Source organism: Hyla sarda, unplaced genomic scaffold (genome assembly GCF_029499605.1).
Source record: "Hyla sarda isolate aHylSar1 unplaced genomic scaffold, aHylSar1.hap1 scaffold_1829, whole genome shotgun sequence".
In the NCBI taxonomy this organism is placed as follows: domain Eukaryota; kingdom Metazoa; phylum Chordata; class Amphibia; order Anura; family Hylidae; genus Hyla; species Hyla sarda.
The window spans coordinates 44,487-67,210 of NW_026608476.1; the positions used below are offsets into that span (position 1 = coordinate 44,487).

Below are 22,724 nucleotides of genomic sequence, written 5' to 3' on the forward strand. Positions count from 1 at the left end.
GGCCCGCCCCTTTCACGGTTATCGCTTCTCGGCCTTTTGGCTAAGATCAAGTGTAGTATCTGTTCTTATCAGTTTAATATCTGATACGTCCCCTATCTGGGGACCATATATTAAATGGATTTTTGAGAACGGGGGCCGATTTCGAAGCTTGCTTCCGTCGCCCTATGCATTGACCCGATATGGCAGTATCTTCGGGTACAGTGCACCACCCCCTTACAGGGTTAAAAAGAAAGATTCCTACTTTCATTGCTACCTGCTTGCTGGCTAGCCAGCTAGCCAGCCCTGTGGGCCTTGCTGCTGCTGCAGCCAAAAAACAAAAGGTGGTGCTGCTGCTGCTTCTGCTGCTTCTGCTTCTGCTTGTGTCTGGCCCCTGTTGGAGCGTCCAGGCACAGGACTTCTGCTGCTGCTGACTAAATGGCCTCCTTAATTGGATCATTTGAGTAGCCAGCACACCTGTGCAGGTAGGGCATGACATGATAGGCAGCTGCCTTGATAGCGGGTGGGTGCTGAATGTTCCTAATTGACAAAATAAGATTAATGCTTATGAAGAAATATAAAATCTCATCCCTTCCCCAATATCGCGCCACACCCCTACCCCTTAATTCCCTGGTTGAACTTGATGGACATATGTCTTTTTTCGACCGTACTAACTATGTAACTATGTAACATAACATGGGGGGGGGGGGGGGGTCTCCTGGCTGTTCACACAGGTGTGTCATTGCTGTACATTGACCATGCATTGCTTCTGTGGTATTGCAAAGGCAAAGACAAATGCTTCCAGCCATCCATTGCACTAATGGATTGGTCATCAGCTGGCTGTCTATGTCCCGCATCAATATAGACCAAAGTACAGAGGGTTAGGCTATGCTATTGTGCACCTACCTGATGCATCAGAAGGTGCGAGGCCCTTGCTAAATTCTGTGCACAGACTTTGAGATCTATGCTTTAGACTGTATCTAAACCTGCTCCAACATGGACTGACATTCTGGCCTACTTTCAGCCGATGCGACTTGTCTGTCGCTGAACAGTCGCTTTTTATGTATTCAGCACCTATGTATAATGTTGTAAAAATGCTCTAGAAGCTAAAGTCGCAGAAATGTCACACATATTTGGCCTGCAACTTTCTGTGCGACAAATTCAGACAGGAAAAATCAGTATAAATCCTTAGAAAATTATCCCCCAGTGTCTCCATCTGCTGGCGGTATTGAATAAGCATTGCTGCACTGATGGGGTATGCATTAGACGAAAAAAAAGAAGAAAAAGAAGAATAATACGCCCAGAAAAGAGGCGAAAAGGAGAAAAACGTAAAAAAACGTGAAAAAAAAGTAAGAGGAAGAGAAGGGGAAAAAAAGGTGGAAATGGGTTTAAAAGTGATTTCGGCGGAGAAATATATATATATATATATATATATATATATATATATATGCGCACACACACACATAGATATAAACGTATTCTCCGTTGAGATATTGCAGCCGCTGCTGTGTCCAGGCCCAGGAGCCTTAGCACTGTGCTGTGATGTCACTCAATACCACTGACATCACTAGGTGTAAACAACATCTCTCCTTTGCTGTGTATGTGACTATGGAGCTGTTTGGTGATGTCGTCTATTACGGCCTTCATAGAAGCAACAGGAGATTGTTGCATCCATCTTGAACCCTCAGAACTACAGTGCTATGATGTCACTCACTTCCACAGGCCTTGCAGAGTGTAAACAACAACAACCCAGCTTTGTTGTGTATGTAACCATAGGGATTTGTGATGTCACCTAGAACCTTCACAGCAGCGACAGCTTTATGAGGAGCATCAGCACTGCTCTGCCTGAGCAGAACCATCACCGCCATAGGTTGTCAAATAACCCGGATTTAACCCACACAGGTAAGTCCAATGGGGTGCAGGCATGTCCTCTATGCTTACAGCTTCCCGTGGGTGTTGGTTTGATACCGTTTGGGGACAGCCAAGGAGGCATCTGCAGGCAACAAAGGTAGGTGTGTGCTTGTGTGTGTGTTTCCTATGCAGATCCTAAGCCCAGTGTCACATGCAAGTAGGAGGAGTAAGAAGGGTTCCTGGTAAATCCGGGTTATGGATTGCATTTAAAAAGGCCCCGTGGGAGTGCAATGGGCCCCTGTCTTGCTGCTTAGCAATAATGGTATGGGTTTAGGTTCTGCTGTGTGTACTGGTGGTTGACTGCCCCCCAGCCCAGAGTGTGCATGGAAAATTGTCTGGCAGCCTCCCTGACAGCAAGCAGTGATAGTGCCCATGAAGGGGACCTTGTTGGGCCCGCCCCTTTCACGGTTATCGCTTCTCGGCCTTTTGGCTAAGATCAAGTGTAGTATCTGTTCTTATCAGTTTAATATCTGATACGTCCCCTATCTGGGGACCATATATTAAATGGATTTTTGAGAACGGGGGCCGATTTCGAAGCTTGCTTCCGTCGCCCTATGCATTGACCCGATATGGCAGTATCTTCGGGTACAGTGCACCACCCCCTTACAGGGTTAAAAAGAAAGATTCCTACTTTCATTGCTACCTGCTTGCTGGCTAGCCAGCTAGCCAGCCCTGTGGGCCTTGCTGCTGCTGCAGCCAAAAAACAAAAGGTGGTGCTGCTGCTGCTTCTGCTGCTTCTGCTTCTGCTTGTGTCTGGCCCCTGTTGGAGCGTCCAGGCACAGGACTTCTGCTGCTGCTGACTAAATGGCCTCCTTAATTGGATCATTTGAGTAGCCAGCACACCTGTGCAGGTAGGGCATGACATGATAGGCAGCTGCCTTGATAGCGGGTGGGTGCTGAATGTTCCTAATTGACAAAATAAGATTAATGCTTATGAAGAAATATAAAATCTCATCCCTTCCCCAATATCGCGCCACACCCCTACCCCTTAATTCCCTGGTTGAACTTGATGGACATATGTCTTTTTTCGACCGTACTAACTATGTAACTATGTAACATAACATGGGGGGGGGGGGGGGGGTCTCCTGGCTGTTCACACAGGTGTGTCATTGCTGTACATTGACCATGCATTGCTTCTGTGGTATTGCAAAGGCAAAGACAAATGCTTCCAGCCATCCATTGCACTAATGGATTGGTCATCAGCTGGCTGTCTATGTCCCGCATCAATATAGACCAAAGTACAGAGGGTTAGGCTATGCTATTGTGCACCTACCTGATGCATCAGAAGGTGCGAGGCCCTTGCTAAATTCTGTGCACAGACTTTGAGATCTATGCTTTAGACTGTATCTAAACCTGCTCCAACATGGACTGACATTCTGGCCTACTTTCAGCCGATGCGACTTGTCTGTCGCTGAACAGTCGCTTTTTATGTATTCAGCACCTATGTATAATGTTGTAAAAATGCTCTAGAAGCTAAATTCGCAGAAATGTCACACATATTTGGCCTGCAACTTTCTGTGCGACAAATTCAGACAGGAAAAATCAGTATAAATCCTTAGAAAATTATCCCCCAGTGTCTCCATCTGCTGGCGGTATTGAATAAGCATTGCTGCACTGATGGGGTATGCATTAGACGAAAAAAAAGAAGAAAAAGAAGAATAATACGCCCAGAAAAGAGGCGAAAAGGAGAAAAACGTAAAAAAACGTGAAAAAAAAGTAAGAGGAAGAGAAGGGAAAAAAAGGTGGAAATGGGTTTAAAAGTGATTTCGGCGGAGAAATATATATATATATATATATATATATATATATATATATATATATATATATATATATATGCGCACACACACACATAGATATAAACGTATTCTCCGTTGAGATATTGCAGCCGCTGCTGTGTCCAGGCCCAGGAGCCTTAGCACTGTGCTGTGATGTCACTCAATACCACTGACATCACTAGGTGTAAACAACATCTCTCCTTTGCTGTGTATGTGACTATGGAGCTGTTTGGTGATGTCGTCTATTACGGCCTTCATAGAAGCAACAGGAGATTGTTGCATCCATCTTGAACCCTCAGAACTACAGTGCTATGATGTCACTCACTTCCACAGGCCTTGCAGAGTGTAAACAACAACAACCCAGCTTTGTTGTGTATGTAACCATAGGGATTTGTGATGTCACCTAGAACCTTCACAGCAGCGACAGCTTTATGAGGAGCATCAGCACTGCTCTGCCTGAGCAGAACCATCACCGCCATAGGTTGTCAAATAACCCGGATTTAACCCACACAGGTAAGTCCAATGGGGTGCAGGCATGTCCTCTATGCTTACAGCTTCCCGTGGGTGTTGGTTTGATACCGTTTGGGGACAGCCAAGGAGGCATCTGCAGGCAACAAAGGTAGGTGTGTGCTTGTGTGTGTGTTTCCTATGCAGATCCTAAGCCCAGTGTCACATGCAAGTAGGAGGAGTAAGAAGGGTTCCTGGCAAATCCGGGTTATGGATTGCATTTAAAAAGGCCCCGTGGGAGTGCAATGGGCCCCTGTCTTGCTGCTTAGCAATAATGGTATGGGTTTAGGTTCTGCTGTGTGTACTGGTGGTTGACTGCCCCCCAGCCCAGAGTGTGCATGGAAAATTGTCTGGCAGCCTCCCTGACAGCAAGCAGTGATAGTGCCCATGAAGGGGACCTTGTTGGGCCCGCCCCTTTCACGGTTATCGCTTCTCGGCCTTTTGGCTAAGATCAAGTGTAGTATCTGTTCTTATCATTTTAATATCTGATACGTCCCCTATCTGGGGACCATATATTAAATGGATTTTTGAGAACGGGGGCCGATTTCGAAGCTTGCTTCCGTCGCCCTATGCATTGACCCGATATGGCAGTATCTTCGGGTACAGTGCACCACCCCCTTACAGGGTTAAAAAGAAAGATTCCTACTTTCATTGCTACCTGCTTGCTGGCTAGCCAGCTAGCCAGCCCTGTGGGCCTTGCTGCTGCTGCAGCCAAAAAACAAAAGGTGGTGCTGCTGCTGCTTCTGCTGCTTCTGCTTCTGCTTGTGTCTGGCCCCTGTTGGAGCGTCCAGGCACAGGACTTCTGCTGCTGCTGACTAAATGGCCTCCTTAATTGGATCATTTGAGTAGCCAGCACACCTGTGCAGGTAGGGCATGACATGATAGGCAGCTGCCTTGATAGCGGGTGGGTGCTGAATGTTCCTAATTGACAAAATAAGATTAATGCTTATGAAGAAATATAAAATCTCATCCCTTCCCCAATATCGCGCCACACCCCTACCCCTTAATTCCCTGGTTGAACTTGATGGACATATGTCTTTTTTCGACCGTACTAACTATGTAACTATGTAACATAACATGGGGGGGGGGGGTCTCCTGGCTGTTCACACAGGTGTGTCATTGCTGTACATTGACCATGCATTGCTTCTGTGGTATTGCAAAGGCAAAGACAAATGCTTCCAGCCATCCATTGCACTAATGGATTGGTCATCAGCTGGCTGTCTATGTCCCGCATCAATATAGACCAAAGTACAGAGGGTTAGGCTATGCTATTGTGCACCTACCTGATGCATCAGAAGGTGCGAGGCCCTTGCTAAATTCTGTGCACAGACTTTGAGATCTATGCTTTAGACTGTATCTAAACCTGCTCCAACATGGACTGACATTCTGGCCTACTTTCAGCCGATGCGACTTGTCTGTCGCTGAACAGTCGCTTTTTATGTATTCAGCACCTATGTATAATGTTGTAAAAATGCTCTAGAAGCTAAAGTCGCAGAAATGTCACACATATTTGGCCTGCAACTTTCTGTGCGACAAATTCAGACAGGAAAAATCAGTATAAATCCTTAGAAAATTATCCCCCAGTGTCTCCATCTGCTGGCGGTATTGAATAAGCATTGCTGCACTGATGGGGTATGCATTAGACGAAAAAAAAGAAGAAAAAGAAGAATAATACGCCCAGAAAAGAGGCGAAAAGGAGAAAAACGTAAAAAAACGTGAAAAAAAAGTAAGAGGAAGAGAAGGGAAAAAAAGGTGGAAATGGGTTTAAAAGTGATTTCGGCGGAGAAATATATATATATATATATATATATATATATATATATATATATATATATATGCGCACACACACACATAGATATAAACGTATTCTCCGTTGAGATATTGCAGCCGCTGCTGTGTCCAGGCCCAGGAGCCTTAGCACTGTGCTGTGATGTCACTCAATACCACTGACATCACTAGGTGTAAACAACATCTCTCCTTTGCTGTGTATGTGACTATGGAGCTGTTTGGTGATGTCGTCTATTACGGCCTTCATAGAAGCAACAGGAGATTGTTGCATCCATCTTGAACCCTCAGAACTACAGTGCTATGATGTCACTCACTTCCACAGGCCTTGCAGAGTGTAAACAACAACAACCCAGCTTTGTTGTGTATGTAACCATAGGGATTTGTGATGTCACCTAGAACCTTCACAGCAGCGACAGCTTTATGAGGAGCATCAGCACTGCTCTGCCTGAGCAGAACCATCACCGCCATAGGTTGTCAAATAACCCGGATTTAACCCACACAGGTAAGTCCAATGGGGTGCAGGCATGTCCTCTATGCTTACAGCTTCCCGTGGGTGTTGGTTTGATACCGTTTGGGGACAGCCAAGGAGGCATCTGCAGGCAACAAAGGTAGGTGTGTGCTTGTGTGTGTGTTTCCTATGCAGATCCTAAGCCCAGTGTCACATGCAAGTAGGAGGAGTAAGAAGGGTTCCTGGCAAATCCGGGTTATGGATTGCATTTAAAAAGGCCCCGTGGGAGTGCAATGGGCCCCTGTCTTGCTGCTTAGCAATAATGGTATGGGTTTAGGTTCTGCTGTGTGTACTGGTGGTTGACTGCCCCCCAGCCCAGAGTGTGCATGGAAAATTGTCTGGCAGCCTCCCTGACAGCAAGCAGTGATAGTGCCCATGAAGGGGACCTTGTTGGGCCCGCCCCTTTCACGGTTATCGCTTCTCGGCCTTTTGGCTAAGATCAAGTGTAGTATCTGTTCTTATCAGTTTAATATCTGATACGTCCCCTATCTGGGGACCATATATTAAATGGATTTTTGAGAACGGGGGCCGATTTCGAAGCTTGCTTCCGTCGCCCTATGCATTGACCCGATATGGCAGTATCTTCGGGTACAGTGCACCACCCCCTTACAGGGTTAAAAAGAAAGATTCCTACTTTCATTGCTACCTGCTTGCTGGCTAGCCAGCTAGCCAGCCCTGTGGGCCTTGCTGCTGCTGCAGCCAAAAAACAAAAGGTGGTGCTGCTGCTGCTTCTGCTGCTTCTGCTTCTGCTTGTGTCTGGCCCCTGTTGGAGCGTCCAGGCACAGGACTTCTGCTGCTGCTGACTAAATGGCCTCCTTAATTGGATCATTTGAGTAGCCAGCACACCTGTGCAGGTAGGGCATGACATGATAGGCAGCTGCCTTGATAGCGGGTGGGTGCTGAATGTTCCTAATTGACAAAATAAGATTAATGCTTATGAAGAAATATAAAATCTCATCCCTTCCCCAATATCGCGCCACACCCCTACCCCTTAATTCCCTGGTTGAACTTGATGGACATATGTCTTTTTTCGACCGTACTAACTATGTAACTATGTAACATAACATGGGGGGGGGGGTCTCCTGGCTGTTCACACAGGTGTGTCATTGCTGTACATTGACCATGCATTGCTTCTGTGGTATTGCAAAGGCAAAGACAAATGCTTCCAGCCATCCATTGCACTAATGGATTGGTCATCAGCTGGCTGTCTATGTCCCGCATCAATATAGACCAAAGTACAGAGGGTTAGGCTATGCTATTGTGCACCTACCTGATGCATCAGAAGGTGCGAGGCCCTTGCTAAATTCTGTGCACAGACTTTGAGATCTATGCTTTAGACTGTATCTAAACCTGCTCCAACATGGACTGACATTCTGGCCTACTTTCAGCCGATGCGACTTGTCTGTCGCTGAACAGTCGCTTTTTATGTATTCAGCACCTATGTATAATGTTGTAAAAATGCTCTAGAAGCTAAAGTCGCAGAAATGTCACACATATTTGGCCTGCAACTTTCTGTGCGACAAATTCAGACAGGAAAAATCAGTATAAATCCTTAGAAAATTATCCCCCAGTGTCTCCATCTGCTGGCGGTATTGAATAAGCATTGCTGCACTGATGGGGTATGCATTAGACGAAAAAAAAGAAGAAAAAGAAGAATAATACGCCCAGAAAAGAGGCGAAAAGGAGAAAAACGTAAAAAAACGTGAAAAAAAAGTAAGAGGAAGAGAAGGGAAAAAAAGGTGGAAATGGGTTTAAAAGTGATTTCGGCGGAGAAATATATATATATATATATATATATATATATGCGCACACACACACATAGATATAAACGTATTCTCCGTTGAGATATTGCAGCCGCTGCTGTGTCCAGGCCCAGGAGCCTTAGCACTGTGCTGTGATGTCACTCAATACCACTGACATCACTAGGTGTAAACAACATCTCTCCTTTGCTGTGTATGTGACTATGGAGCTGTTTGGTGATGTCGTCTATTACGGCCTTCATAGAAGCAACAGGAGATTGTTGCATCCATCTTGAACCCTCAGAACTACAGTGCTATGATGTCACTCACTTCCACAGGCCTTGCAGAGTGTAAACAACAACAACCCAGCTTTGTTGTGTATGTAACCATAGGGATTTGTGATGTCACCTAGAACCTTCACAGCAGCGACAGCTTTATGAGGAGCATCAGCACTGCTCTGCCTGAGCAGAACCATCACCGCCATAGGTTGTCAAATAACCCGGATTTAACCCACACAGGTAAGTCCAATGGGGTGCAGGCATGTCCTCTATGCTTACAGCTTCCCGTGGGTGTTGGTTTGATACCGTTTGGGGACAGCCAAGGAGGCATCTGCAGGCAACAAAGGTAGGTGTGTGCTTGTGTGTGTGTTTCCTATGCAGATCCTAAGCCCAGTGTCACATGCAAGTAGGAGGAGTAAGAAGGGTTCCTGGCAAATCCGGGTTATGGATTGCATTTAAAAAGGCCCCGTGGGAGTGCAATGGGCCCCTGTCTTGCTGCTTAGCAATAATGGTATGGGTTTAGGTTCTGCTGTGTGTACTGGTGGTTGACTGCCCCCCAGCCCAGAGTGTGCATGGAAAATTGTCTGGCAGCCTCCCTGACAGCAAGCAGTGATAGTGCCCATGAAGGGGACCTTGTTGGGCCCGCCCCTTTCACGGTTATCGCTTCTCGGCCTTTTGGCTAAGATCAAGTGTAGTATCTGTTCTTATCAGTTTAATATCTGATACGTCCCCTATCTGGGGACCATATATTAAATGGATTTTTGAGAACGGGGGCCGATTTCGAAGCTTGCTTCCGTCGCCCTATGCATTGACCCGATATGGCAGTATCTTCGGGTACAGTGCACCACCCCCTTACAGGGTTAAAAAGAAAGATTCCTACTTTCATTGCTACCTGCTTGCTGGCTAGCCAGCTAGCCAGCCCTGTGGGCCTTGCTGCTGCTGCAGCCAAAAAACAAAAGGTGGTGCTGCTGCTGCTTCTGCTGCTTCTGCTTCTGCTTGTGTCTGGCCCCTGTTGGAGCGTCCAGGCACAGGACTTCTGCTGCTGCTGACTAAATGGCCTCCTTAATTGGATCATTTGAGTAGCCAGCACACCTGTGCAGGTAGGGCATGACATGATAGGCAGCTGCCTTGATAGCGGGTGGGTGCTGAATGTTCCTAATTGACAAAATAAGATTAATGCTTATGAAGAAATATAAAATCTCATCCCTTCCCCAATATCGCGCCACACCCCTACCCCTTAATTCCCTGGTTGAACTTGATGGACATATGTCTTTTTTCGACCGTACTAACTATGTAACTATGTAACATAACATGGGGGGGGGGGGTCTCCTGGCTGTTCACACAGGTGTGTCATTGCTGTACATTGACCATGCATTGCTTCTGTGGTATTGCAAAGGCAAAGACAAATGCTTCCAGCCATCCATTGCACTAATGGATTGGTCATCAGCTGGCTGTCTATGTCCCGCATCAATATAGACCAAAGTACAGAGGGTTAGGCTATGCTATTGTGCACCTACCTGATGCATCAGAAGGTGCGAGGCCCTTGCTAAATTCTGTGCACAGACTTTGAGATCTATGCTTTAGACTGTATCTAAACCTGCTCCAACATGGACTGACATTCTGGCCTACTTTCAGCCGATGCGACTTGTCTGTCGCTGAACAGTCGCTTTTTATGTATTCAGCACCTATGTATAATGTTGTAAAAATGCTCTAGAAGCTAAAGTCGCAGAAATGTCACACATATTTGGCCTGCAACTTTCTGTGCGACAAATTCAGACAGGAAAAATCAGTATAAATCCTTAGAAAATTATCCCCCAGTGTCTCCATCTGCTGGCGGTATTGAATAAGCATTGCTGCACTGATGGGGTATGCATTAGACGAAAAAAAAGAAGAAAAAGAAGAATAATACGCCCAGAAAAGAGGCGAAAAGGAGAAAAACGTAAAAAAACGTGAAAAAAAAGTAAGAGGAAGAGAAGGGAAAAAAAGGTGGAAATGGGTTTAAAAGTGATTTTGGCGGAGAAATATATATATATATATATATATATATATATATATATATATATGCGCACACACACACATAGATATAAACGTATTCTCCGTTGAGATATTGCAGCCGCTGCTGTGTCCAGGCCCAGGAGCCTTAGCACTGTGCTGTGATGTCACTCAATACCACTGACATCACTAGGTGTAAACAACATCTCTCCTTTGCTGTGTATGTGACTATGGAGCTGTTTGGTGATGTCGTCTATTACGGCCTTCATAGAAGCAACAGGAGATTGTTGCATCCATCTTGAACCCTCAGAACTACAGTGCTATGATGTCACTCACTTCCACAGGCCTTGCAGAGTGTAAACAACAACAACCCAGCTTTGTTGTGTATGTAACCATAGGGATTTGTGATGTCACCTAGAACCTTCACAGCAGCGACAGCTTTATGAGGAGCATCAGCACTGCTCTGCCTGAGCAGAACCATCACCGCCATAGGTTGTCAAATAACCCGGATTTAACCCACACAGGTAAGTCCAATGGGGTGCAGGCATGTCCTCTATGCTTACAGCTTCCCGTGGGTGTTGGTTTGATACCGTTTGGGGACAGCCAAGGAGGCATCTGCAGGCAACAAAGGTAGGTGTGTGCTTGTGTGTGTGTTTCCTATGCAGATCCTAAGCCCAGTGTCACATGCAAGTAGGAGGAGTAAGAAGGGTTCCTGGCAAATCCGGGTTATGGATTGCATTTAAAAAGGCCCCGTGGGAGTGCAATGGGCCCCTGTCTTGCTGCTTAGCAATAATGGTATGGGTTTAGGTTCTGCTGTGTGTACTGGTGGTTGACTGCCCCCCAGCCCAGAGTGTGCATGGAAAATTGTCTGGCAGCCTCCCTGACAGCAAGCAGTGATAGTGCCCATGAAGGGGACCTTGTTGGGCCCGCCCCTTTCACGGTTATCGCTTCTCGGCCTTTTGGCTAAGATCAAGTGTAGTATCTGTTCTTATCAGTTTAATATCTGATACGTCCCCTATCTGGGGACCATATATTAAATGGATTTTTGAGAACGGGGGCCGATTTCGAAGCTTGCTTCCGTCGCCCTATGCATTGACCCGATATGGCAGTATCTTCGGGTACAGTGCACCACCCCCTTACAGGGTTAAAAAGAAAGATTCCTACTTTCATTGCTACCTGCTTGCTGGCTAGCCAGCTAGCCAGCCCTGTGGGCCTTGCTGCTGCTGCAGCCAAAAAACAAAAGGTGGTGGCTTGCTGCTGCTTCTGCTTCTGCTTGTGTCTGGCCCCTGTTGGAGCGTCCAGGCACAGGACTTCTGCTGCTGCTGACTAAATGGCCTCCTTAATTGGATCATTTGAGTAGCCAGCACACCTGTGCAGGTAGGGCATGACATGATAGGCAGCTGCCTTGATAGCGGGTGGGTGCTGAATGTTCCTAATTGACAAAATGTTCCTAATTGACAAAATAAGATTAATGCTTATGAAGAAATATAAAATCTCATCCCTTCCCCAATATCGCGCCACACCCCTACCCCTTAATTCCCTGGTTGAACTTGATGGACATATGTCTTTTTTCGACCGTACTAACTATGTAACTATGTAACATAACATGGGGGGGGGGTCTCCTGGCTGTTCACACAGGTGTGTCATTGCTGTACATTGACCATGCATTGCTTCTGTGGTATTGCAAAGGCAAAGACAAATGCTTCCAGCCATCCATTGCACTAATGGATTGGTCATCAGCTGGCTGTCTATGTCCCGCATCAATATAGACCAAAGTACAGAGGGTTAGGCTATGCTATTGTGCACCTACCTGATGCATCAGAAGGTGCGAGGCCCTTGCTAAATTCTGTGCACAGACTTTGAGATCTATGCTTTAGACTGTATCTAAACCTGCTCCAACATGGACTGACATTCTGGCCTACTTTCAGCCGATGCGACTTGTCTGTCGCTGAACAGTCGTTTTTTATGTATTCAGCACCTATGTATAATGTTGTAAAAATGCTCTAGAAGCTAAAGTCGCAGAAATGTCACACATATTTGGCCTGCAACTTTCTGTGCGACAAATTCAGACAGGAAAAATCAGTATAAATCCTTAGAAAATTATCCCCCAGTGTCTCCATCTGCTGGCGGTATTGAATAAGCATTGCTGCACTGATGGGGTATGCATTAGACGAAAAAAAAGAAGAAAAAGAAGAATAATACGCCCAGAAAAGAGGCGAAAAGGAGAAAAACGTAAAAAAACGTGAAAAAAAAGTAAGAGGAAGAGAAGGGAAAAAAAGGTGGAAATGGGTTTAAAAGTGATTTCGGCGGAGAAATATATATATATATATATATATATATATATATATATATATATGCGCACACACACACATAGATATAAACGTATTCTCCGTTGAGATATTGCAGCCGCTGCTGTGTCCAGGCCCAGGAGCCTTAGCACTGTGCTGTGATGTCACTCAATACCACTGACATCACTAGGTGTAAACAACATCTCTCCTTTGCTGTGTATGTGACTATGGAGCTGTTTGGTGATGTCGTCTATTACGGCCTTCATAGAAGCAACAGGAGATTGTTGCATCCATCTTGAACCCTCAGAACTACAGTGCTATGATGTCACTCACTTCCACAGGCCTTGCAGAGTGTAAACAACAACAACCCAGCTTTGTTGTGTATGTAACCATAGGGATTTGTGATGTCACCTAGAACCTTCACAGCAGCGACAGCTTTATGAGGAGCATCAGCACTGCTCTGCCTGAGCAGAACCATCACCGCCATAGGTTGTCAAATAACCCGGATTTAACCCACACAGGTAAGTCCAATGGGGTGCAGGCATGTCCTCTATGCTTACAGCTTCCCGTGGGTGTTGGTTTGATACCGTTTGGGGACAGCCAAGGAGGCATCTGCAGGCAACAAAGGTAGGTGTGTGCTTGTGTGTGTGTTTCCTATGCAGATCCTAAGCCCAGTGTCACATGCAAGTAGGAGGAGTAAGAAGGGTTCCTGGCAAATCCGGGTTATGGATTGCATTTAAAAAGGCCCCGTGGGAGTGCAATGGGCCCCTGTCTTGCTGCTTAGCAATAATGGTATGGGTTTAGGTTCTGCTGTGTGTACTGGTGGTTGACTGCCCCCCAGCCCAGAGTGTGCATGGAAAATTGTCTGGCAGCCTCCCTGACAGCAAGCAGTGATAGTGCCCATGAAGGGGACCTTGTTGGGCCCGCTCCTTTCACGGTTATCGCTTCTCGGCCTTTTGGCTAAGATCAAGTGTAGTATCTGTTCTTATCAGTTTAATATCTGATACGTCCCCTATCTGGGGACCATATATTAAATGGATTTTTGAGAACGGGGGCCGATTTCGAAGCTTGCTTCCGTCGCCCTATGCATTGACCCGATATGGCAGTATCTTCGGGTACAGTGCACCACCCCCTTACAGGGTTAAAAAGAAAGATTCCTACTTTCATTGCTACCTGCTTGCTGGCTAGCCAGCTAGCCAGCCCTGTGGGCCTTGCTGCTGCTGCAGCCAAAAAACAAAAGGTGGTGCTGCTGCTGCTTCTGCTTGTGTCTGGCCCCTGTTGGAGCGTCCAGGCACAGGACTTCTGCTGCTGCTGACTAAATGGCCTCCTTAATTGGATCATTTGAGTAGCCAGCACACCTGTGCAGGTAGGGCATGACATGATAGGCAGCTGCCTTGATAGCGGGTGGGTGCTGAATGTTCCTAATTGACAAAATAAGATTAATGCTTATGAAGAAATATAAAATCTCATCCCTTCCCCAATATCGCGCCACACCCCTACCCCTTAATTCCCTGGTTGAACTTGATGGACATATGTCTTTTTTCGACCGTACTAACTATGTAACTATGTAACATAACATGGGGGGGGGGGTCTCCTGGCTGTTCACACAGGTGTGTCATTGCTGTACATTGACCATGCATTGCTTCTGTGGTATTGCAAAGGCAAAGACAAATGCTTCCAGCCATCCATTGCACTAATGGATTGGTCATCAGCTGGCTGTCTATGTCCCGCATCAATATAGACCAAAGTACAGAGGGTTAGGCTATGCTATTGTGCACCTACCTGATGCATCAGAAGGTGCGAGGCCCTTGCTAAATTCTGTGCACAGACTTTGAGATCTATGCTTTAGACTGTATCTAAACCTGCTCCAACATGGACTGACATTCTGGCCTACTTTCAGCCGATGCGACTTGTCTGTCGCTGAACAGTCGCTTTTTATGTATTCAGCACCTATGTATAATGTTGTAAAAATGCTCTAGAAGCTAAAGTCGCAGAAATGTCACACATATTTGGCCTGCAACTTTCTGTGCGACAAATTCAGACAGGAAAAATCAGTATAAATCCTTAGAAAATTATCCCCCAGTGTCTCCATCTGCTGGCGGTATTGAATAAGCATTGCTGCACTGATGGGGTATGCATTAGACGAAAAAAAAGAAGAAAAAGAAGAATAATACGCCCAGAAAAGAGGCGAAAAGGAGAAAAACGTAAAAAAACGTGAAAAAAAAGTAAGAGGAAGAGAAGGGAAAAAAAGGTGGAAATGGGTTTAAAAGTGATTTCGGCGGAGAAATATATATATATATATATATATATATATATATATATATATATATATGCGCACACACACACATAGATATAAACGTATTCTCCGTTGAGATATTGCAGCCGCTGCTGTGTCCAGGCCCAGGAGCCTTAGCACTGTGCTGTGATGTCACTCAATACCACTGACATCACTAGGTGTAAACAACATCTCTCCTTTGCTGTGTATGTGACTATGGAGCTGTTTGGTGATGTCGTCTATTACGGCCTTCATAGAAGCAACAGGAGATTGTTGCATCCATCTTGAACCCTCAGAACTACAGTGCTATGATGTCACTCACTTCCACAGGCCTTGCAGAGTGTAAACAACAACAACCCAGCTTTGTTGTGTATGTAACCATAGGGATTTGTGATGTCACCTAGAACCTTCACAGCAGCGACAGCTTTATGAGGAGCATCAGCACTGCTCTGCCTGAGCAGAACCATCACCGCCATAGGTTGTCAAATAACCCGGATTTAACCCACACAGGTAAGTCCAATGGGGTGCAGGCATGTCCTCTATGCTTACAGCTTCCCGTGGGTGTTGGTTTGATACCGTTTGGGGACAGCCAAGGAGGCATCTGCAGGCAACAAAGGTAGGTGTGTGCTTGTGTGTGTGTTTCCTATGCAGATCCTAAGCCCAGTGTCACATGCAAGTAGGAGGAGTAAGAAGGGTTCCTGGCAAATCCGGGTTATGGATTGCATTTAAAAAGGCCCCGTGGGAGTGCAATGGGCCCCTGTCTTGCTGCTTAGCAATAATGGTATGGGTTTAGGTTCTGCTGTGTGTACTGGTGGTTGACTGCCCCCCAGCCCAGAGTGTGCATGGAAAATTGTCTGGCAGCCTCCCTGACAGCAAGCAGTGATAGTGCCCATGAAGGGGACCTTGTTGGGCCCGCCCCTTTCACGGTTATCGCTTCTCGGCCTTTTGGCTAAGATCAAGTGTAGTATCTGTTCTTATCAGTTTAATATCTGATACGTCCCCTATCTGGGGACCATATATTAAATGGATTTTTGAGAACGGGGGCCGATTTCGAAGCTTGCTTCCGTCGCCCTATGCATTGACCCGATATGGCAGTATCTTCGGGTACAGTGCACCACCCCCTTACAGGGTTAAAAAGAAAGATTCCTACTTTCATTGCTACCTGCTTGCTGGCTAGCCAGCTAGCCAGCCCTGTGGGCCTTGCTGCTGCTGCAGCCAAAAAACAAAAGGTGGTGCTGCTGCTGCTTCTGCTGCTTCTGCTTCTGCTTGTGTCTGGCCCCTGTTGGAGCGTCCAGGCACAGGACTTCTGCTGCTGCTGACTAAATGGCCTCCTTAATTGGATCATTTGAGTAGCCAGCACACCTGTGCAGGTAGGGCATGACATGATAGGCAGCTGCCTTGATAGCGGGTGGGTGCTGAATGTTCCTAATTGACAAAATAAGATTAATGCTTATGAAGAAATATAAAATCTCATCCCTTCCCCAATATCGCGCCACACCCCTACCCCTTAATTCCCTGGTTGAACTTGATGGACATATGTCTTTTTTCGACCGTACTAACTATGTAACTATGTAACATAACATGGGGGGGGGGTCTCCTGGCTGTTCACACAGGTGTGTCATTGCTGTACATTGACCATGCATTGCTTCTGTGGTATTGCAAAGGCAAAGACAAATGCTTCCAGCCATCCATTGCACTAATGGATTGGTCATCAGCTGGCTGTCTATGTCCCGCATCAATATAGACCAAAGTACAGAGGGTTAGGCTATGCTATTGTGCACCTACCTGATGCATCAGAAGGTGCGAGGCCCTTGCTAAATTCTGTGCACAGACTTTGAGATCTATGCTTTAGACTGTATCTAAACCTGCTCCAACATGGACTGACATTCTGGCCTACTTTCAGCCGATGCGACTTGTCTGTCGCTGAACAGTCGCTTTTTATGTATTCAGCACCTATGTATAATGTTGTAAAAATGCTCTAGAAGCTAAAGTCGCAGAAATGTCACACATATTTGGCCTGCAACTTTCTGTGCGACAAATTCAGACAGGAAAAATCAGTATAAATCCTTAGAAAATTATCCCCCAGTGTCTCCATCTGCTGGCGGTATTGAATAAGCATTGCTGCACTGATGGGGTATGCATTAGACGAAAAAAAAGAAGAAAAAGAAGAATAATACGCCCAGAAAAGAGGCGAAAAGGAGAAAAACGTAAAAAAACGTGAAAAAAAAGTAAGAGGAAGAGAAGGGAAAAAAAGGTGGAAATGGGTTTAAAAGTGATTTCGGCGGAGAAATATATATATATATATATATATATATATATATATATATATATATATATGCGCACACACACACATAGATATAAACGTATTCTCCGTTGAGATATTGCAGCCGCTGCTGTGTCCAGGCCCAGGAGCCTTAGCACTGTGCTGTGATGTCACTCAATACCACTGACATCACTAGGTGTAAACAACATCTCTCCTTTGCTGTGTATGTGACTATGGAGCTGTTTGGTGATGTCGTCTATTACGGCCTTCATAGAAGCAACAGGAGATTGTTGCATCCATCTTGAACCCTCAGAACTACAGTGCTATGATGTCACTCACTTCCACAGGCCTTGCAGAGTGTAAACAACAACAACCCAGCTTTGTTGTGTATGTAACCATAGGGATTTGTGATGTCACCTAGAACCTTCACAGCAGCGACAGCTTTATGAGGAGCATCAGCACTGCTCTGCCTGAGCAGAACCATCACCGCCATAGGTTGTCAAATAACCCGGATTTAACCCACACAGGTAAGTCCAATGGGGTGCAGGCATGTCCTCTATGCTTACAGCTTCCCGTGGGTGTTGGTTTGATACCGTTTGGGGACAGCCAAGGAGGCATCTGCAGGCAACAAAGGTAGGTGTGTGCTTGTGTGTGTGTTTCCTATGCAGATCCTAAGCCCAGTGTCACATGCAAGTAGGAGGAGTAAGAAGGGTTCCTGGCAAATCCGGGTTATGGATTGCATTTAAAAAGGCCCCGTGGGAGTGCAATGGGCCCCTGTCTTGCTGCTTAGCAATAATGGTATGGGTTTAGGTTCTGCTGTGTGTACTGGTGGTTGACTGCCCCCCAGCCCAGAGTGTGCATGGAAAATTGTCTGGCAGCCTCCCTGACAGCAAGCAGTGATAGTGCCCATGAAGGGGACCTTGTTGGGCCCGCCCCTTTCACGGTTATCGCTTCTCGGCCTTTTGGCTAAGATCAAGTGTAGTATCTGTTCTTATCAGTTTAATATCTGATACGTCCCCTATCTGGGGACCATATATTAAATGGATTTTTGAGAACGGGGGCCGATTTCGAAGCTTGCTTCCGTCGCCCTATGCATTGACCCGATATGGCAGTATCTTCGGGTACAGTGCACCACCCCCTTACAGGGTTAAAAAGAAAGATTCCTACTTTCATTGCTACCTGCTTGCTGGCTAGCCAGCTAGCCAGCCCTGTGGGCCTTGCTGCTGCTGCAGCCAAAAAACAAAAGGTGGTGCTGCTGCTGCTTCTGCTGCTTCTGCTTCTGCTTGTGTCTGGCCCCTGTTGGAGCGTCCAGGCACAGGACTTCTGCTGCTGCTGACTAAATGGCCTCCTTAATTGGATCATTTGAGTAGCCAGCACACCTGTGCAGGTAGGGCATGACATGATAGGCAGCTGCCTTGATAGCGGGTGGGTGCTGAATGTTCCTAATTGACAAAATAAGATTAATGCTTATGAAGAAATATAAAATCTCATCCCTTCCCCAATATCGCGCCACACCCCTACCCCTTAATTCCCTGGTTGAACTTGATGGACATATGTCTTTTTTCGACCGTACTAACTATGTAACTATGTAACATAACATGGGGGGGGGGGGGGGGGGGGGTCTCCTGGCTGTTCACACAGGTGTGTCATTGCTGTACATTGACCATGCATTGCTTCTGTGGTATTGCAAAGGCAAAGACAAATGCTTCCAGCCATCCATTGCACTAATGGATTGGTCATCAGCTGGCTGTCTATGTCCCGCATCAATATAGACCAAAGTACAGAGGGTTAGGCTATGCTATTGTGCACCTACCTGATGCATCAGAAGGTGCGAGGCCCTTGCTAAATTCTGTGCACAGACTTTGAGATCTATGCTTTAGACTGTATCTAAACCTGCTCCAACATGGACTGACATTCTGGCCTACTTTCAGCCGATGCGACTTGTCTGTCGCTGAACAGTCGCTTTTTATGTATTCAGCACCTATGTATAATGTTGTAAAAATGCTCTAGAAGCTAAAGTCGCAGAAATGTCACACATATTTGGCCTGCAACTTTCTGTGCGACAAATTCAGACAGGAAAAATCAGTATAAATCCTTAGAAAATTATCCCCCAGTGTCTCCATCTGCTGGCGGTATTGAATAAGCATTGCTGCACTGATGGGGTATGCATTAGACGAAAAAAAAAGAAGAAAAAGAAGAATAATACGCCCAGAAAAGAGGCGAAAAGGAGAAAAACGTAAAAAAACGTGAAAAAAAAGTAAGAGGAAGAGAAGGGGAAAAAAAGGTGGAAATGGGTTTAAAAGTGATTTCGGCGGAGAAATATATATATATATATATATATATATATATATATATATGCGCACACACACACATAGATATAAACGTATTCTCCGTTGAGATATTGCAGCCGCTGCTGTGTCCAGGCCCAGGAGCCTTAGCACTGTGCTGTGATGTCACTCAATACCACTGACATCACTAGGTGTAAACAACATCTCTCCTTTGCTGTGTATGTGACTATGGAGCTGTTTGGTGATGTCGTCTATTACGGCCTTCATAGAAGCAACAGGAGATTGTTGCATCCATCTAGAACCCTCAGAACTACAGTGCTATGATGTCACTCACTTCCACAGGCCTTGCAGAGTGTAAACAACAACAACCCAGCTTTGTTGTGTATGTAACCATAGGGATTTGTGATGTCACCTAGAACCTTCACAGCAGCGACAGCTTTATGAGGAGCATCAGCACTGCTCTGCCTGAGCAGAACCATCACCGCCATAGGTTGTCAAATAACCCGGATTTAACCCACACAGGTAAGTCCAATGGGGTGCAGGCATGTCCTCTATGCTTACAGCTTCCCGTGGGTGTTGGTTTGATACCGTTTGGGGACAGCCAAGGAGGCATCTGCAGGCAACAAAGGTAGGTGTGTGCTTGTGTGTGTGTTTCCTATGCAGATCCTAAGCCCAGTGTCACATGCAAGTAGGAGGAGTAAGAAGGGTTCCTGGCAAATCCGGGTTATGGATTGCATTTAAAAAGGCCCCGTGGGAGTGCAATGGGCCCCTGTCTTGCTGCTTAGCAATAATGGTATGGGTTTAGGTTCTGCTGTGTGTACTGGTGGTTGACTGCCCCCCAGCCCAGAGTGTGCATGGAAAATTGTCTGGCAGCCTCCCTGACAGCAAGCAGTGATAGTGCCCATGAAGGGGACCTTGTTGGGCCCGCCCCTTTCACGGTTATCGCTTCTCGGCCTTTTGGCTAAGATCAAGTGTAGTATCTGTTCTTATCAGTTTAATATCTGATACGTCCCCTATCTGGGGACCATATATTAAATGGATTTTTGAGAACGGGGGCCGATTTCGAAGCTTGCTTCCGTCGCCCTATGCATTGACCCGATATGGCAGTATCTTCGGGTACAGTGCACCACCCCCTTACAGGGTTAAAAAGAAAGATTCCTACTTTCATTGCTACCTGCTTGCTGGCTAGCCAGCTAGCCAGCCCTGTGGGCCTTGCTGCTGCTGCAGCCAAAAAACAAAAGGTGGTGCTGCTGCTGCTTCTGCTGCTTCTGCTTCTGCTTGTGTCTGGCCCCTGTTGGAGCGTCCAGGCACAGGACTTCTGCTGCTGCTGACTAAATGGCCTCCTTAATTGGATCATTTGAGTAGCCAGCACACCTGTGCAGGTAGGGCATGACATGATAGGCAGCTGCCTTGATAGCGGGTGGGTGCTGAATGTTCCTAATTGACAAAATAAGATTAATGCTTATGAAGAAATATAAAATCTCATCCCTTCCCCAATATCGCGCCACACCCCTACCCCTTAATTCCCTGGTTGAACTTGATGGACATATGTCTTTTTTCGACCGTACTAACTATGTAACTATGTAACATAACATGGGGGGGGGGGGGGGGTCTCCTGGCTGTTCACACAGGTGTGTCATTGCTGTACATTGACCATGCATTGCTTCTGTGGTATTGCAAAGGCAAAGACAAATGCTTCCAGCCATCCATTGCACTAATGGATTGGTCATCAGCTGGCTGTCTATGTCCCGCATCAATATAGACCAAAGTACAGAGGGTTAGGCTATGCTATTGTGCACCTACCTGATGCATCAGAAGGTGCGAGGCCCTTGCTAAATTCTGTGCACAGACTTTGAGATCTATGCTTTAGACTGTATCTAAACCTGCTCCAACATGGACTGACATTCTGGCCTACTTTCAGCCGATGCGACTTGTCTGTCGCTGAACAGTCGCTTTTTATGTATTCAGCACCTATGTATAATGTTGTAAAAATGCTCTAGAAGCTAAAGTCGCAGAAATGTCACACATATTTGGCCTGCAACTTTCTGTGCGACAAATTCAGACAGGAAAAATCAGTATAAATCCTTAGAAAATTATCCCCCAGTGTCTCCATCTGCTGGCGGTATTGAATAAGCATTGCTGCACTGATGGGGTATGCATTAGACGAAAAAAAAGAAGAAAAAGAAGAATAATACGCCCAGAAAAGAGGCGAAAAGGAGAAAAACGTAAAAAAACGTGAAAAAAAAGTAAGAGGAAGAGAAGGGAAAAAAAGGTGGAAATGGGTTTAAAAGTGATTTCGGCGGAGAAATATATATATATATATATATATATATATATATATATATATATATATATGCGCACACACACACATAGATATAAACGTATTCTCCGTTGAGATATTGCAGCCGCTGCTGTGTCCAGGCCCAGGAGCCTTAGCACTGTGCTGTGATGTCACTCAATACCACTGACATCACTAGGTGTAAACAACATCTCTCCTTTGCTGTGTATGTGACTATGGAGCTGTTTGGTGATGTCGTCTATTACGGCCTTCATAGAAGCAACAGGAGATTGTTGCATCCATCTTGAACCCTCAGAACTACAGTGCTATGATGTCACTCACTTCCACAGGCCTTGCAGAGTGTAAACAACAACAACCCAGCTTTGTTGTGTATGTAACCATAGGGATTTGTGATGTCACCTAGAACCTTCACAGCAGCGACAGCTTTATGAGGAGCATCAGCACTGCTCTGCCTGAGCAGAACCATCACCGCCATAGGTTGTCAAATAACCCGGATTTAACCCACACAGGTAAGTCCAATGGGGTGCAGGCATGTCCTCTATGCTTACAGCTTCCCGTGGGTGTTGGTTTGATACCGTTTGGGGACAGCCAAGGAGGCATCTGCAGGCAACAAAGGTAGGTGTGTGCTTGTGTGTGTGTTTCCTATGCAGATCCTAAGCCCAGTGTCACATGCAAGTAGGAGGAGTAAGAAGGGTTCCTGGCAAATCCGGGTTATGGATTGCATTTAAAAAGGCCCCGTGGGAGTGCAATGGGCCCCTGTCTTGCTGCTTAGCAATAATGGTATGGGTTTAGGTTCTGCTGTGTGTACTGGTGGTTGACTGCCCCCCAGCCCAGAGT

At 46.1% G+C, this 22,724-nt stretch overlaps 10 non-coding genes across 10 annotated transcripts; all 10 read left to right on the forward strand.

The window, feature by feature from the left end:
* Positions 1–20: 20 nt before the first annotated feature.
* Positions 21–211, forward strand: LOC130314518 (U2 spliceosomal RNA). Its single transcript, XR_008862189.1, has one exon. It is a non-coding gene; the product is annotated as a U2 spliceosomal RNA (small nuclear RNA).
* Positions 212–2,297: 2,086 nt separating this feature from the next.
* On the forward strand, positions 2,298–2,488 carry LOC130314519 (U2 spliceosomal RNA). Its single transcript, XR_008862190.1, has one exon. It is a non-coding gene; the product is annotated as a U2 spliceosomal RNA (small nuclear RNA).
* Positions 2,489–4,594: 2,106 nt separating this feature from the next.
* On the forward strand, positions 4,595–4,785 carry LOC130314529 (U2 spliceosomal RNA). Its single transcript, XR_008862199.1, has one exon. It is a non-coding gene; the product is annotated as a U2 spliceosomal RNA (small nuclear RNA).
* Positions 4,786–6,878: 2,093 nt separating this feature from the next.
* On the forward strand, positions 6,879–7,069 carry LOC130314521 (U2 spliceosomal RNA). The gene has a single exon (XR_008862192.1). It is a non-coding gene; the product is annotated as a U2 spliceosomal RNA (small nuclear RNA).
* Positions 7,070–9,141: 2,072 nt separating this feature from the next.
* LOC130314522 (U2 spliceosomal RNA) lies at positions 9,142–9,332 on the forward strand. Its single transcript, XR_008862193.1, has one exon. It is a non-coding gene; the product is annotated as a U2 spliceosomal RNA (small nuclear RNA).
* A 2,085-nt stretch (positions 9,333–11,417) lies between these two features.
* On the forward strand, positions 11,418–11,608 carry LOC130314523 (U2 spliceosomal RNA). The gene has a single exon (XR_008862194.1). It is a non-coding gene; the product is annotated as a U2 spliceosomal RNA (small nuclear RNA).
* A 2,094-nt stretch (positions 11,609–13,702) lies between these two features.
* On the forward strand, positions 13,703–13,893 carry LOC130314524 (U2 spliceosomal RNA). Its single transcript, XR_008862195.1, has one exon. It is a non-coding gene; the product is annotated as a U2 spliceosomal RNA (small nuclear RNA).
* Positions 13,894–15,966: 2,073 nt separating this feature from the next.
* Positions 15,967–16,157, forward strand: LOC130314525 (U2 spliceosomal RNA). The gene has a single exon (XR_008862196.1). It is a non-coding gene; the product is annotated as a U2 spliceosomal RNA (small nuclear RNA).
* A 2,089-nt stretch (positions 16,158–18,246) lies between these two features.
* LOC130314526 (U2 spliceosomal RNA) lies at positions 18,247–18,437 on the forward strand. The gene has a single exon (XR_008862197.1). It is a non-coding gene; the product is annotated as a U2 spliceosomal RNA (small nuclear RNA).
* A 2,092-nt stretch (positions 18,438–20,529) lies between these two features.
* On the forward strand, positions 20,530–20,720 carry LOC130314527 (U2 spliceosomal RNA). The gene has a single exon (XR_008862198.1). It is a non-coding gene; the product is annotated as a U2 spliceosomal RNA (small nuclear RNA).
* The last annotated feature ends 2,004 nt before the right edge of the window (positions 20,721–22,724 follow it).